Source organism: Coptis chinensis, chromosome 6 (genome assembly GCF_015680905.1).
Source record: "Coptis chinensis isolate HL-2020 chromosome 6, ASM1568090v1, whole genome shotgun sequence".
NCBI classification, from domain to species: domain Eukaryota; kingdom Viridiplantae; phylum Streptophyta; class Magnoliopsida; order Ranunculales; family Ranunculaceae; genus Coptis; species Coptis chinensis.
In genome coordinates, this window is record NC_141461.1 from 70,849,684 (window position 1) to 70,865,164 (window position 15,481).

The window sequence follows — 15,481 nt, forward strand, 5'->3', positions numbered from 1 at the left end:
TCAAGGTCCGATAATTCGGGACTTGGGCGAAGACCTAGAGTTTTCTTGAGTTCGCGAAAAGAGTGGAAAATTTAGACCATCCGTAAAGCCCGAAAATATTGAACAAAAACCAAAGAATATAGGCAATCCAATTCAAGAAAAATGTGGTCATCCATTTGTGTTGAAAGGGAATTTACTAAACGAAGGTGGATGGATACCGAGTGTTATGTGTGGAACTCATAATCATACTATTGGGGAGCATCTTATTGGTCGTGCATTCATCGGAAGGTTAAAAGTCAAGAAAAAAATGATTGTTCAGATTTGTCTTTGAGTGGTGTTAAACCGCGTGAAATTTTACCCATCTTGAAAAGAGAGATGACAATAATTTGTCAAACAAAAGCACTTTATACAATTATCGTCACAAGAATCGGTTGGTTCGGTTGAGTGGAAGAAACCAAATGCAAGAATTTCTAAGAAATTTAGTAGAATTTGGGTACCACGAGTTTCATAGGGATAATCCATGAATTGAATGTAGAGATTTGTTGTTTGCACATCCCCAATCAATTCATTTGGCAAAGTGTTTTCGAGGTCATTGTCATGGATTGCACGTTACAAAGACGAATGTCTTTCAAGATGCCATTGTTTGAAGTTGTTGGGTTCACATCCACGATGAAGACATTACGTATTGCTTTTGGGTATTTGGAGATTGAGAAAGAAGGTTCTTACCTATGGGTTTTGAAGAGGTTGCGTGATATTCGGATTACAAAGCTACTTACGTAAAGATAATAATTATGACCGATTGTGAGTTGGCACTTATGAATCACGATAGCTATAGTGTTTCTCGAGGTCGCACACTTCTTGTGTCGAGTTCACATCGAGGAACATCGAGACAAAGGCCAAAAACATTTGAGAAATTTGTTGAGTATGAACAATTTATGTTTATGTTCAAACAGTGATAACGGCTTTCGTCTTGAAGTTGAGTACTTGGAACACCTACGTTGTTTTAAACTTGAGTACGGAGATCATTATGGTGTTGTGGAATACATAGAAGACCGGTGGCTTTCGAGTACAAAGAAAGGTTTGTCTCGGCTTGGATAGATCTCCATATGCATTTTGGTACTTGAAAGCAAGAACCGAATTGAAAGTATGCATTCCTCTTTGAAGAGGCATTTGCGTTCTAGCAATAATGGTAACTTCTGAAACTTTAATTTGATTAATAATCTCGACAAACCAAGTGACAAAATTGAAAGTTCTTTTAATAGGAGCTTGAATCTCGGGATCATCGTTACAAACAAAACACATATGTGCAACTTAGAGGGTACATTTCTAGAGATGCATTGGATTTGATAGCAAAAAAGCTAATAAGGTCCATTAGAGTTGGGACGGATGAAATTAATTTGTCGTTGTGTTTTTACAAAGAGTATGTATGGGCTTCCTTGTCGCATGAGTTATGTGAAATTGTTCTAATTGGTAGGGGAAGCATCCCCTTATCTTTGATACACCCTAGGTGGAGACAGCTTAGTAGCACTCGATTGATCTTCCTAATGGGTCCTTTGATATTCACCCGAGCTTGCCGCATTCGAAGAAGTTTTGATTAAATCTCCGGATGAACAAAAGGTTTTGATGCTGAAAAAGTGTGTAGAACTAGGTGATCCAAAGGCAACTTTCAGGCGAGAGCCTCGGATCAACACCAATGTGAGGGGTAGGCCACCTGGAATAAAAATTGGTGTGAAGACTTGTAAAGATAAAAGGGACACAAATAGAGAGCCCTTCACTTTTCGAAGTCCGCACAAACAAATTGATGAACAAATTGTAACTCAAGAAAGCAAGAATAGTAAAGCCAAGAAGTTGGTACCATGCAAAAGAAAACCAATAAGAACTCATATTCAAGTGTTTGTAGATTTACCTGAAATTGGGTCTAAATGGGATGATGGGCTCACGTGACTTAAATCCATTGATCTGAGACTTCATTGTGGATTGGCAAGATGTTGAACCGAATGGACATTGTGGATTTAGCGCGATTACCGCGATGCTTAGGGTCTAATGGAGGTGATGCATGGATTACTGTGGAGGCTCTTATGTTGAGAGAGTTGATTTCCCATGAGGCAGATTATACTTCAATGATGGGTGGAGAAGAATGAAAAGAAGCGATCAAGACAAATCTACGATGTGTGGTTCCATATCACGATGAACCCCAAAGAATGGTTTGAACTTCCTTCAATGGGATTTTTAGCCGCTAATACTTTTCGGTGTGTCCTTGTCGTCATTGGAGAGAAAGAATGTATGTCATACTTTCCTTTGTGGATCTCTCTGATCCAACTTCGTGTCCGGATAAGCGGCAATAGGCCACATTGGAGGAGGCACACATTTTGTGAAACTTCGTGCTTGAAGATGATAGTCCTATTCCGCCACTTGCTCCGGGGTGGGAGTCATTTGCATGGACGAAAGCTTGGGATTGGGCAACTATAATGGAACCAAGGATCGTGAAGTGGTATAAAAGGGTTCCAAAAATGTTATGGATTTAGACCTTTTCGTAACTATCCTTATCTTGTGGGGTTTTTGGCTTTAATATTTATTTTGTGTATGTGTATATCTTGTCATAAATTGCAAAATGTATTAGAATATGTCGAAAATGGTATTAACTAGTTTTTGTTAAGTGCTCAGAATAGCATTAAAATGCAAGAATATGGTAAGTGCTTTGTCGGTTTAAGGTAGGAACCAAAGGCGATCGAGCTTCGGCGGTGAGCTTTATCACTTGTGTTGTGACAAAAGAACACCGGTTGCCTTTACAAACACAAAGTGAACGAGGGACTGATGGGTTCTAGAACAAGCTATCTTAATTAAGTAATAAGAATTCGGAATTTGGCGAAACTAGCAAGGATATTCTGTCATCTGATAAATGCAAAGATATTTTTTTTCTCTTGTAAACATAAGTCAGAGTATGTTTATGATGCTCTGCAGTGTACTCTGAATCCTGTTTTTATAGCTAATTTTGGCACTTGTTTGAACTTGCATTAATTTAGTGAATTGGCAATGGAACGAGCAACCCAGAGTCCAAACTGTCCAATACACATCTTAATCTCTGACAAATGTTTCTTAATCACGTTTTGCACAAACTTTTGTTTTTCAAACATTCTCTTATAACATTTTTTATAAAGTTTGGGATATCATATGTAGCAATGACTTCATGGAGATTACAATTATCATTAAACCCTAACTATCAATGTTCTAAACCGTCATTTTAAACATGCCTCCACGAACACGAGGAGGATCAAGCACCCAAACCCGAAAAAGAAAATGTAACGAAGTGCCATCAATTCCCATTGTTGACAACTCCTCCACTAGAAATTTCATTGCCAACCATCGTAGGCTTAGAGTAGGTTCATCTCTCTTTCATTTTGATTTAGTTATGACATTTTTCATGCTTGTCGAGCGTGAGCTGCAAGCAAACGATCTTAGCGAAGGGGGGGTATCGCGGACAAAACCAAGTTGGTTGGTTTCTGTCTCTGTCCTCAACTTTTCTCTCATTTTTCTTCGGCCCCAATACCCTTTCTCCTTCACCCAACTCTCTCTCTCCCCGCAGCTCCGCTCACTCCCCACTGCCATGCAGTATACTAGTTGAATGTTCTTAGAATTTGTTGTTCTCTGCCAAAATTTTATAACTGGTCGAAATATATTTTATACCCTTATCTTATCTTCACTCTCTTATCTTATCTTCAATGCTACTCTATTGTCCTCCATACTACATAGTGAACTTTAAGTGTTCATACTCCTAGTGGCTCAAACAGGGGGGGTATCTCAAATTGACCCATGAACATTCAGTGTTCATACTCTTAATGGACTATGAACACTGAATGTTCATACTCTTGTTGGACTATGAACATTCAGTGTTCATACCATTGAATTATGAATAGTGAATGTTCATACTCTTGTTGGACTATGAACAATGAATGTTCATACTCTTGTCGGACTATGAACAACGAATGTTCATACTTTTGTTGGACAGCTTATACATTGTCGTATATATATAAACTTTCTTTGTTATATAGTGTTGTGCATAGCTTATTGATTAATCGATCCATATAATGTCGTTATATAAGCTCTGCGAGTAGATATGACACTATAAGCTGTCATACTTATATGTTATGTCACTTCTTACAAAAGCCCGTGGTCGGTATGTCACTTACTTTAAGTGACATACTTTTCATAAAGGTAAAACTCCAATCGTTGACATCTCACTGCATATGTCGCATGCTTCCACAATGCCATTTCTAGTTGCATATATTTGGCATAAAGTATGATATACTTTCTGTTTATAAAACTATCCTTAATTCTTATGTACCGGGTAGTAGACCACGTACTCTGTACTCTATGAAATTTTGCATAACATACTATACTATGTATGTTAATTAAAAGCATATTTACAATTATTTTTACATAATACATTCGTACCGCGTTGGGTATGTACTTTGTTATGTATGACGGTATGCTATGATATTTTCCATGACATACTATACTATGTATGTTATTTATAATCACATACATCGTTATTTTTACATAGTACCTTAAGTAAGGTGTTACTTATGACATACTTTCTTGGCTATGGACTATTCGGATGACATACTATCATCAACATAATGATATAGACAATTATTTGTTTATACTAATTTTTAGTGAAGCGTTTTTAATGACATACTTTACTACATTATGAGCTAGGATTTTTGGTGAACCGCGGTTTACTGTCGGTAAAGTTAAGCTGTTTTTAGTGGGGAAGAAGTTGGGTTAGCATTACAAATAAGGATTCTTTGGAACCATCATTATGGTTTGACTAGAAAGATGCCTAAAGAAGGTGATGCAACTGCCCGTGCTTAAATATTTTATCGCGAGGAAAGAGTGCGAGAATCCCTAGTTTTACTACGCTATTGATCTAGATCAAAATGGGACTACTGATAAACTTTTACGGGTTGATGGGAGGTCTCGAGTGCGATATGAGTATTTCGGGGATGTTGTCTCTTTTGATACCACATAACGTCACTGAATGCATACTCTATGCCTTTTGCCCCTTTTAATTTGGAGTCAATCGGCATCGCGGTCGATTCGGTTATTTGGTTGGTTGTTATTTGTTACTTGATGAGACGAAGATACATTCATATGGTTGTTTAAGGCTTGGCTTGCAGCCATGGGTGGTGGTCGTCGCCAACTGCAATCATCACTTACCGGGATAGAGCGATGACTGCAGCCATTGCAAAAGTGTTCCACGATACTTTCGTCATCGTTCTTGTCTTTGGCATATTATGCAGAAAATTTCAAGAGAAGCTATCCTTTACTAAAATTGAGACAACGGTAACCGACTGAATAACACTATTTCTCTCCTCGTATTTTTTTTTTTTTGCTAAAGGGTAATTGTATGTATTAATAGCAAAGAAAAAACGATTATACATTTTGTGAGGGCCACGGGTAGACCACTCCAACATACATTTCCTAAATTTTTAAGAAATAAATCTGAAATAAGTAGAGTGTTGATTCTCTAACCTATAAACAAAATTGGGTCTATTCTCCCACCATTGCTTCCGGCCTTTTGCTAGGGTCTCTCCTCATTATAAGATTGTTGGTTTTGAAAGAAGATGGTGTACAATAATAGAGAAGAATGAGTTGTCTGCAAATCCTTGGTTGACAAAATGTATAATATCTCTGGGAGAAATGGGTTCCTTGTTATCTCGGTGACACATTTTTTTCTTTGGTATGCATCTGTTGGGAGGAGTGAATCGATGAATTCTCGTTACGACCAATTAAGTAAATTCGAGCACTATCTTTGATGGAGTTTGTACATGGTAATGAGAGATCTTTGGCTTTGATTGCTAGGAATGAAAGAGATCTTTGATTACCGGCGACCGAGCATAGTTCACGAATTGTGGCTAAAGATGCTTTCCTCCTTATGCATGCTGCGAAGGTCTATACGATTAATGCATTCAATATATTTAAGGAGCAATTAGAGAAGGCAAAGATGGAGTACAAAATTGATGGGGACGAGATTGTCAACAATGGAACCGGAAGCTACATGGTGAAATTCGAGACCCGAGAAAGAAATCCGTTTGGAAAGTGAGTTTCAATAGAGGAACCTTAGAGGGAGACTGTGAATGTAAGTATTTTCAGTTTATGGGGTTACTTTGTGGTCACATGTTAAAGATTTTTCAGCGTTACGAAATCGAAGAGATTCCAAGGCATTTTCTTTTGAAGCGGTGGATGCAAAAGGCACACACGCGTATAAATGGGAGTTTCATCTTGGATTAGTGGCGACCATGAAAACCATGAACTTTTGAGAGTGGCTCATTGTATCAAGGTTGCTTCTCAAGTGGCTTACGATCACGGGGGGAGTAGTGTTGAGGCTTATTCATATTTTATAGAAAAGATGGATGAAATGGCTAAGCATGTCTCAACGTTGAATATAGCTTGAGCGAAGGAGGCGAAGATAATGAAGTTGAAGAGTCTTTCTTTGATACCTCAGCTCACGAGTTATGATTGTGATATTAATGTTTAATTTGATATAGGTTTAGTGTTTAATGTTATTTGATTTATTATAATGTTTAATTTGATAAAAATATATATATAATATATATTTTGACTTCCAAATCTTTATTTCAGATATTGATTTTGAATCCCAACATTTCTCAAACAAAAGGGAGGAAGAAGAAAGCGAGAGATGGGAAATCCCCAGAGAAATAGCCCTAAACAATCCGGGAAGAATGTGTAGAAACTGTGGAAAATAAGACTTCGAGAAATTGTCCAAGAGAAAAATAAGGCGTAATTTGTGAAATGTAAGTATTTTTGGTTGCTAGGTTGCTTGGTTTGTAGGTTAATACATAATCTATGATATGTGTTAGAAGGGGTGCACATGCTTTGTGCATTTTGGTATTTTTTCTGACCCTCTACTTGATATATGAAAGTGATTATCTTTGTGGTTGTTCATACCTATTTGGGGTATGAACAATCAACTATTCAAACCCCATATGAGCTATGAACACTCATTGTTCATATCTTAACATGACCTATGAACACTCATTGTTCATGTGAACAACCATTGATGATGCATTAGCCAATGCATATGTCATTGAACTTGGCATATGTGATGCGATCTGAGGTTGCCAATGCATATGTCAATGAACTTGGCATATGTCAATGGCAACAAACAAAGTCGGAAAGACATGGACGCGGCCATATTTGATCAGAAACGTCAAAATAAGCATAACCCACTGCTTTGCCGTGGGCACCACCCTCTCGGGCCTTAAATCCATTGTTTAGGCATTCAAAATCACGTTTTTGCCGTTTTAGGAAAGTTTTGTTTTTGCTATATCTTTTGATAGGAGAGTTCGTTTTTTATTTGGCTAGCTGTGTTAGTTATATTTTGATTAGTAGTTTCTTAATATGTGGTTATCCCAAAACTTTCCATTTTTGAAAATTTTCAAGTTTTGTGGTAATCGAGGTATTTAAGCTATATAAAAGTTTGGTAGTCTGTATTAGAGTTTTCAGTTTTGGTTTTGAGTTAATCATATTAAGAGTTACCCCAATTGGACTATGAACAATTGATATTAAGAGTTAATCATATTATGAGCTATGAACATTCTTTGTTCATATCACAATTGGACTATGAGCGATGATTGATCATAGTTAGAGTGTGACGAGTATTACTCTTATTTATAAGCCCATATAAACTACTGAACAATTAAGATCTAACAATTAATTATCCTCTTAATTATCGCTCCATTAATTATTTTTACATAATACATTAAATACGCGTTGGGTATGTAGATACTATGTATGTTCTTTATAATCACATATAGCGTTATGAAACATAGTACCTTGGAAGGTGTTACTTATGACATACTTTCTTGGATGACTATTAGGATGACATACTATCATGTATGTCAAACAGAATGATATATATACATTTGCATTGTCTATACTAATTTTTAGTGAATTTTAATCACATACTTTACTATTATAATGCTTTGTGAGTTTTGAGATTTTTGCGGCTCCCTTGGAGCCTTGGAGAATGAATGTTGCACGCGTCAATGAATGGTGCGAGTTAGGAAAATTTTCTAGTAGGGTGGAGTCAATACAATAGCTAACACAATAGCATTTTGGATAGTGATGGATAAATATGATGATCTATTTTGGATGATACTTAGGCACCTAGCTTTTTGGATAAGTGTGTAACTTGAGAACTTATAAATAACTATAAATAATTCCAAAATATAGTATTTGGTTGAATATGGATTTTGTTAGTTGGTTCAAATTTTAGTTTCATATGATTCTTAGGAAATTCAAAAAAAAAAGAGTGGAATCGAAAAAAGAGAAGCAATGAAATCTCATGTAATGGCATCTAATTTAAGAGAGAGAGAGAAGAGAGAGAAAAGCAAAATTTTTTAGTTGTGAGAGAGTTAGATATGACATTTTCTTTCCTTTGTGAGAGAGTTAGAAAAACTTTTAGATGGTTTCTTTGAGGTCTTTTTTGAGAGAAACATAACAACAAAAGTACCAAATCCAAAATAAATTCTAACTTCATTAAGTCATGAGTATCTCCCAATAATTACATAGTCATAAAACCAAAGCACCTAATGAGTAATCAAATCCTCATGAAATTATCCTTAACAAAATTGACATTTTTTCAAAGAACATGGACAAAATGGATCATCACTCTTGTCGAGTTGTCCCCACATTCTAAAATCTAAAGTATTTGTTACTTACGGACCCCAATTTGTGTTGGGCGACTCCCACAAAAAAACTATTATTACAAGTGTGCCATTGGTCTCAAAAATCTCAAAAAAACACAATTATTACAAGTATGCCATTGGTCCCAAAAAGTTGAATTCGAAAACCCCAAACTTAAACGCGGATCTCACCGGCTGGGTCGTTTGGGATTCGATACAAGCGACTTGCCAAGTCGTTTGGGACTTAAAATACAAACGACCCTTGGCCAAGTCGTTGAGACTTAGTACAAACGACCCGGTCGTTTGGACTTTGACTAAGTCCCAACGGTGGCCAAGTCGTCGTTTGAGACTTAGTACAAACGATCCGGACAGTCGTTTGGACTAAGTCCCAAACGATTTGGCCACACCGTTTGGGACTTAGTCCAAACGACCAAACACCGGTCAAGAACCCAAAAGAAACTTTAAATTTTTTCAAAGTTCAAATCCCAAAACGACATGGCCATACCGTGCGGACTGAGTCCAAAACGATGTGGCCATGTTGTTTGATTTGAACTTAGAAAAAAAAATGGCCACACCGTTTGGGACTTAGAAAAATCCCCAACGATATGGCCACACCGTTTGGACTAAGTCTCCAACGATATGGCCACACCATTTGGACTTAGTCCAAAACGATGTGGCCATGTCATTTGGGATTTGAACTTTGAAAAAATATAAAGTTCTGTTTTTTGGGCTCTTAACCGGTGTGGCCGGGTCGTTTTGGACTAAGTCCCAAGCGGTGTGGTCAAAATCGTTTGGGACTTAGTCCAAACGACCTAGCCAGGTCGTTTAAGTTTGGGGTTTCGAATTCAATTTTTTGGGACCAATGGCATACTTGTAATAATTTTTTTTAGATTTTTTGAAACCAATGGCACACTTGTAATAATTGTTTTTTTTTGGGAGTCTACCCAACACAAATTGGGGTCCGGCAGTCATCTAAATGGGACTCATAAACAACCAAAGCAACTAATGATCCGAACAAAATATACATTTTCAGCACCATATACAATGGATAATCACATTAGCATCCAGTATCCACATTCTAAATTTATAGGCAAAAAACTAACTAAAGCACCGAATGACCCCTGAAAAGATATGCAGTTTCAGCAACAAACACAAAATGGATCACCACTTTAGTTCCCACATTCCAAATCATTTTTTGGCTAGATGATATAGCAACCATTCCCTACGCCTCTCCAGCCTTAACACCATGAACACCCTTGCTTTTTTGTCATCATCAAGGAGCTCTAAAGCTTTAATGAAAGTAATGCTATCTAGGTCAGGCACATTTTCTAATTCAGCAATGATCTTTGCTTCTTCTGTATGTTCAACACTAGAACCGGTAATTTGTTTCTTCATATTACGACCCTTTTCGAAACTACAAGCGGTTTCCATGCCATGAATTGCCTCTTCCATACCCTCTCCAGTGATTTTTTGCAGTTTCCTAGCATTGGATTGATTGTTTGATCGCGTTGATCGATTCCTCTTAGCATTAGTTGATGGGACTTGAACATTGTTCATCACCTTTTGCCTTAGTTCTAAATAAAAGACATATTTACTTAATCGATCGGTTGATAACCTTAATACGGCGGTGAGTACGCGACATAGAAAATGGCGCCAACAATACATGTGTTTACCAAGTTACCAACTAAGTCTGTGTATAGTTCATTTATCCTCTTCATAATCCATAAACCAAAATGACAACTGAAAAGGACTGACCATTTTGATCCTTACCATGGCCCAAAGCGACTAATTCTTCTTCATCTACTAAGTTGATCAACTGCTGCATTTGGGGAGAAGTCCGCGATGGCTCTGCTTCAGCTCGGGCAGCTCTTCTTTGCCTCTATCGATATATTGATTCAAGAAGAATCTGCGCCTCGTACCTAGACTGCCTAGAAACGGCGCGATGATCGCGTGATCGTTGATTTCTTTCTTGAAAGTTCAGACCATTTCCACTTCGATTTGTTTGAGCCATATTAAACCTGAAATAAAAAGTTTTTATAACTCTCTGAGGTACCAATCAACCACCCTACCTCTACTAAAGACTGTGCAGTTAAATCGCTACTAAGCTTGAAGAAGCGAGTAGTGAGTAAAATATGTCGATTAGGGGATTAATTGGATGATTTTTCATAACACTACATTTCTTTACAAATAATTATTAAATATATTTAACTTTGAAATACCAACATAATGAAGCCAATTAAGAACCCAATCAATCAATAAACAATTAAAACACTCAATCAACTAAAATAAATATGATTAAAGTGTAGAACTTTACAGAATCGAGGGTTGGTCGAATCAGCAAAATGTTGAGTTCAATGTTTAACATTGAAATAGTGAACACAATTACTCGGCTAATCGGGCCTAATCGGCCGAGTACTTGAGGAGTTTTTGAGCCCGATTGTGATCGGGGATTAAATTGTTAGTCGAATTATTTAAGCGTGAGTTCGCGAGTACTCACGATTACTCGGGGAGTACTCAACGATTTAATAGCCCGGACTAAAAGCTCTATAAAGATGTACAAATGCTCCAAAATAAAATGATTTCCAAAATGATATATTACTTAAGTTTGGTGGCGTGGTGGAGACCGGAGAGAGAGGAAATTTTCATGATTTCGGGGAAGGAAATTTTTGCGAAATTATCGCGTGTCGGAGGGTGGTGGGGAAATCTGCGTTGGTTAATGGAAGAAAATTTACACGGAATTTTTGATTCTTGATTTAATCCCGGGAGTTGGGAAGATCTAAAATTATTGTGAATATACCTGCTGGTTCCTCCTCGTAGGATGAGGACTTGCACGATTAGTACCAATGGCAAAGGCGATGAAGCCTCACCTCCACTCTGAACCCTAACATCTTCATCACTCAAAGTTCTCTCAATCCACTGATCAACATAAACTTCCCCACTCAAACTATCAGCTGGTCATTGACATTGCAAAATAAAAAAGAAGAAAGATCAAATTTTTATTAAAAGCACGCACGATAGCAAAGGATGGAAAAATTTCTTTCTTTCTAGCTCTGCCTTTCCTTTGATTGAAGAATGAAGGGACGAAAACCTTTCACAAACCGTAAAGGCAAAACCCTTACCTGCACAAACCTCGGCCCGACAAAACCTTTTCGCATTCCCATGACAGACAATGATAATAACTTCGCCCACAAACACATCCACCGTGTTCCAAAACTTTATTTTGGCTTTATTTTAGGCTAAATCTACTTGTCGTCGAGAGATGTATCGATTAAGCCCTCACATCTGGGCCACTCACACACAAAGGGGTGGCGTGTATTGCATCCGCAAAGTCTTGCATCTATGGTCTCTAAGATGTATCGTCGCGAGGATGTGAGGGCCTTTGGATCGATGCCGTTGATGCAATACACACACAACCCACAATGGATGAGTGGCCCCGGATGTGAGGGCGTACCATACATCTACGCGCCGATGGAATTTAGCCCTAAAATAAAGGGAGCTTGTGTAAGTACTCTCCGTTCTACACCCGATTACCGCGTGTCCACACATCGGTCGTGTTCCACCAGTTCGTACCAAGTCATCAGGTCGTTGTCCCCTAAACACCAAACCTGTACAATTGATTAGGCTATTTCATTATGACTGCTATTTGATTAGGACTGCTACAAACAAACAAATTGATTATGTTCTCGTTTAATTGCAGTATAACCGTACTACATTGGCGTATAACGAAGCTACATTGTTTATTTAAAGAACAAGCATAAGAAACCGAGATCGATAATAATAAACTAGAAAGATTGATGTCGACATGAATGGGAGAATGGAGTGATTGCCGATGGTTGGGATTCTTTTGACAAATAACAACTTCTCTTCACTGAAATCGTTACCCCCAAGGATCTTTGTCGTTGCATTCAAAACTGCAATATTTTTTGTGTGGGAAGGTCAACGAAAAATGGGTGACGGTAATGTAGTGAATAGTGAATACAATTTGTCCAACGAATCGTCCTCGGTTCACTCCACAACCTGTTGTCGTAATCATGTAAAACCCTAAATTCTAATTTCTCGGTAGCATTGTTCTCCTCACCCCGAACACGAACATAATAGCAATAGTACCATTAAATTGAAAGCGGTTTATGCGACTTTGGTGGGGATTTAGTCTCGCGGTAGCCCAATCCTCGTCAAGATTCGAGGGGCAATGTTAAATACCAATATGCCTTCCTCATAAAGAGACCGGTGAAGATATCCTTTTGCAGCCCGGCGAACTTCTTCACGATCGTTCATCATAAAATGCCAAGTCAAGTCGTTCAACCTTCTCCATTCCAAACTTTGGGAATCAAACAATTCAACATACTTGATGCTTGAGATAGCTTCGTTTTATCTGCTTTCGGGTAGGCCTTCTGAGTTGAATTTGGGATCGACGGTGATCGAAACATAATGGTTCCATTGAATTCACCAACATTCCATGGGATTTTATAAAGAATCTAACCCTAGGAGTATGATTTGATACTCATGACATACTTTCTTGGATATGACTATTCATATGACATACTATCATGTATGTCAAACATATTGATATAGACAATTATTTGTATATACTAATTTTTAGTGAAGCGTTTTTAATGGCATACTTTACTACATTATAATGCTTTGTGAGTTTTGAGTGTTAATGAAGTGAGCTAGGATTTTGCAGCTTCCATGGAGCCTTGGAGGAATGAATGTTGCACCACAGCACACATAATGAATGAGTGCGAGTTAGGAAAATTTTCTAGTAGGGTGGAGTCCAATAGCTACACAATAGCATTTTGGATAGTGATGGACAAATATGATGATCTATTTTAGATGATACTTAGGCACCAAGCTTTTTGGATAAGTGTGTAACTTCGGAACATAAATAATTCCAAAATATAGTATTTGGTTGAATATGGATTTTGTTAGTTGGTTCAAATTTTCGTTTCATATGATTCTTAGGAAATTCGAAGAAAATAGTGGAATCCGAAAAAGAGAAGCAATGAAATCCCAAGTAATGGCATCTAATCTCGAGTCCAAGTAAACAATTAGTAGTTAATCTTACTTATCGATTTTGTTTACAATCATTATCTCACTGTTTTTATTGCTCTACCTATCACTAGTGCTGCAGCGTTTTGCAACATATTAATTCTTGAACATGAACTAAGTAAAATACTTTACTCGGGTAACTAATTGAAGTCATAACCATGGAAATTCACTGCTTACGAAGAGTCTTGAGCTAGACCTAATGCCCTAGTAGGTCTACGGTTTAGCGAATCAACATTTAGAAGAACATATGAAATGTGCATGTTTAGAATCAATAGTAAGAGCTCACCAACACCTGATGCAAAGACAATAGTGTTAAGGTATTACAAATCTAAAGGCTACATTCTATTGACTTGTTCAATAACCCTAGAAACCTAATACAAATATATACATACCCCAAATATATGCCTGCGGTTGATTACAATACCCTTACAGAATGACCTAAATATCCTTATTATCGTAACAAAGGTAATGCAAGGAAAGATGCAAGCAATAAGCATTTCAAGTTTTTACGATTCCATAGAGATGGAGGTAATCGATTACAATGCTATGATGCAAAGAACACTTTCGTGCAAGCAATTAAATTACGTTGAGGCGGTAAATGGGAAAGGCTTAGTCAAATCAGGTGTTAAGAGATCGACCTCTTATTTTCTTATAGTTAACTAAAGTGCAAGAAATCTGAGCACCACAGCAAGCTCCAACAGCTTGTTTAAGAAGTGTGAATGCAGTAAATGTAATGTTTTTTGTTCTTTTTTGTTATGAAAAGGTTAGGGGTTCAGGGCGACCCAAACCTGCATTCAATGAGTTGTATCCCAAGACAGTCTTTTTCCACAATACACTGTAGGCTTTCATTCAGTGGAGAGTAGAGTACAAAATTGCATCCCGAGGCATACTCAAATACATTACAAATTGAAAAAGAGATGAACGATATGGAAGATAATCATTACATTTTTTTCTCTTTCTCCTTCACCCATCTCTCCCTCTCCCCTGCATCACCCAATTCTCTCTCTCTCTCCACAGATAATATTTATAAGCAATATTGAGTATTTGATAGTTTAGTATGCATGACAATAGAGCATTAAAAGCTTATTGTTTTTAATACCCATTTTCTACCAATGTAGAATCACTTGCCTTTAGTTAGAGCTATACCAAGCAAAAGCCTGACCTAGCATTGTTCCCAAAACACTATCCTCCATATCATCAATTTACCTTTTAAGTCTGTTTTTTGAAACCCTAACTACTCTAGTAAGTTAGCCACATATCCCAAATGATGGGTATGAGATACTAGGAACTGCCCAAGGATTAAAAAAGAAAAGAAAAAAAAGGTAACTTAAGTTAAAGAGAATGTACATCAAAATCAAGAAATTTAGATACAATTCAAACAAATGGGGATATTATATCCAACCATAATTGGGTCAACCATCCCAGTCTGTCTCAATTGCTCCGTCTCCCACATTCTTTTCTTTCTCTCAAAGAGACAACTCACTAACAAGACAAGTAAACAAACCTAATCTCACCTTCACAAACTTGAGGCGCGTGGCTATATGCAATGCAACACATCCCGTGCACCTAGTATAAAATGTTTGGTGCGAGAGTGGTATTGTATCGACATGGATATAACACCATGACATAACCGATGTGTACCGATCCGGTCAACATATGGGGATTAGGTCAGCTTTGTAGCAATGAAATCACATAACATGGAACAATCTATTTATTTTCCATGACTCTTAAGCCTAAGCAATTTA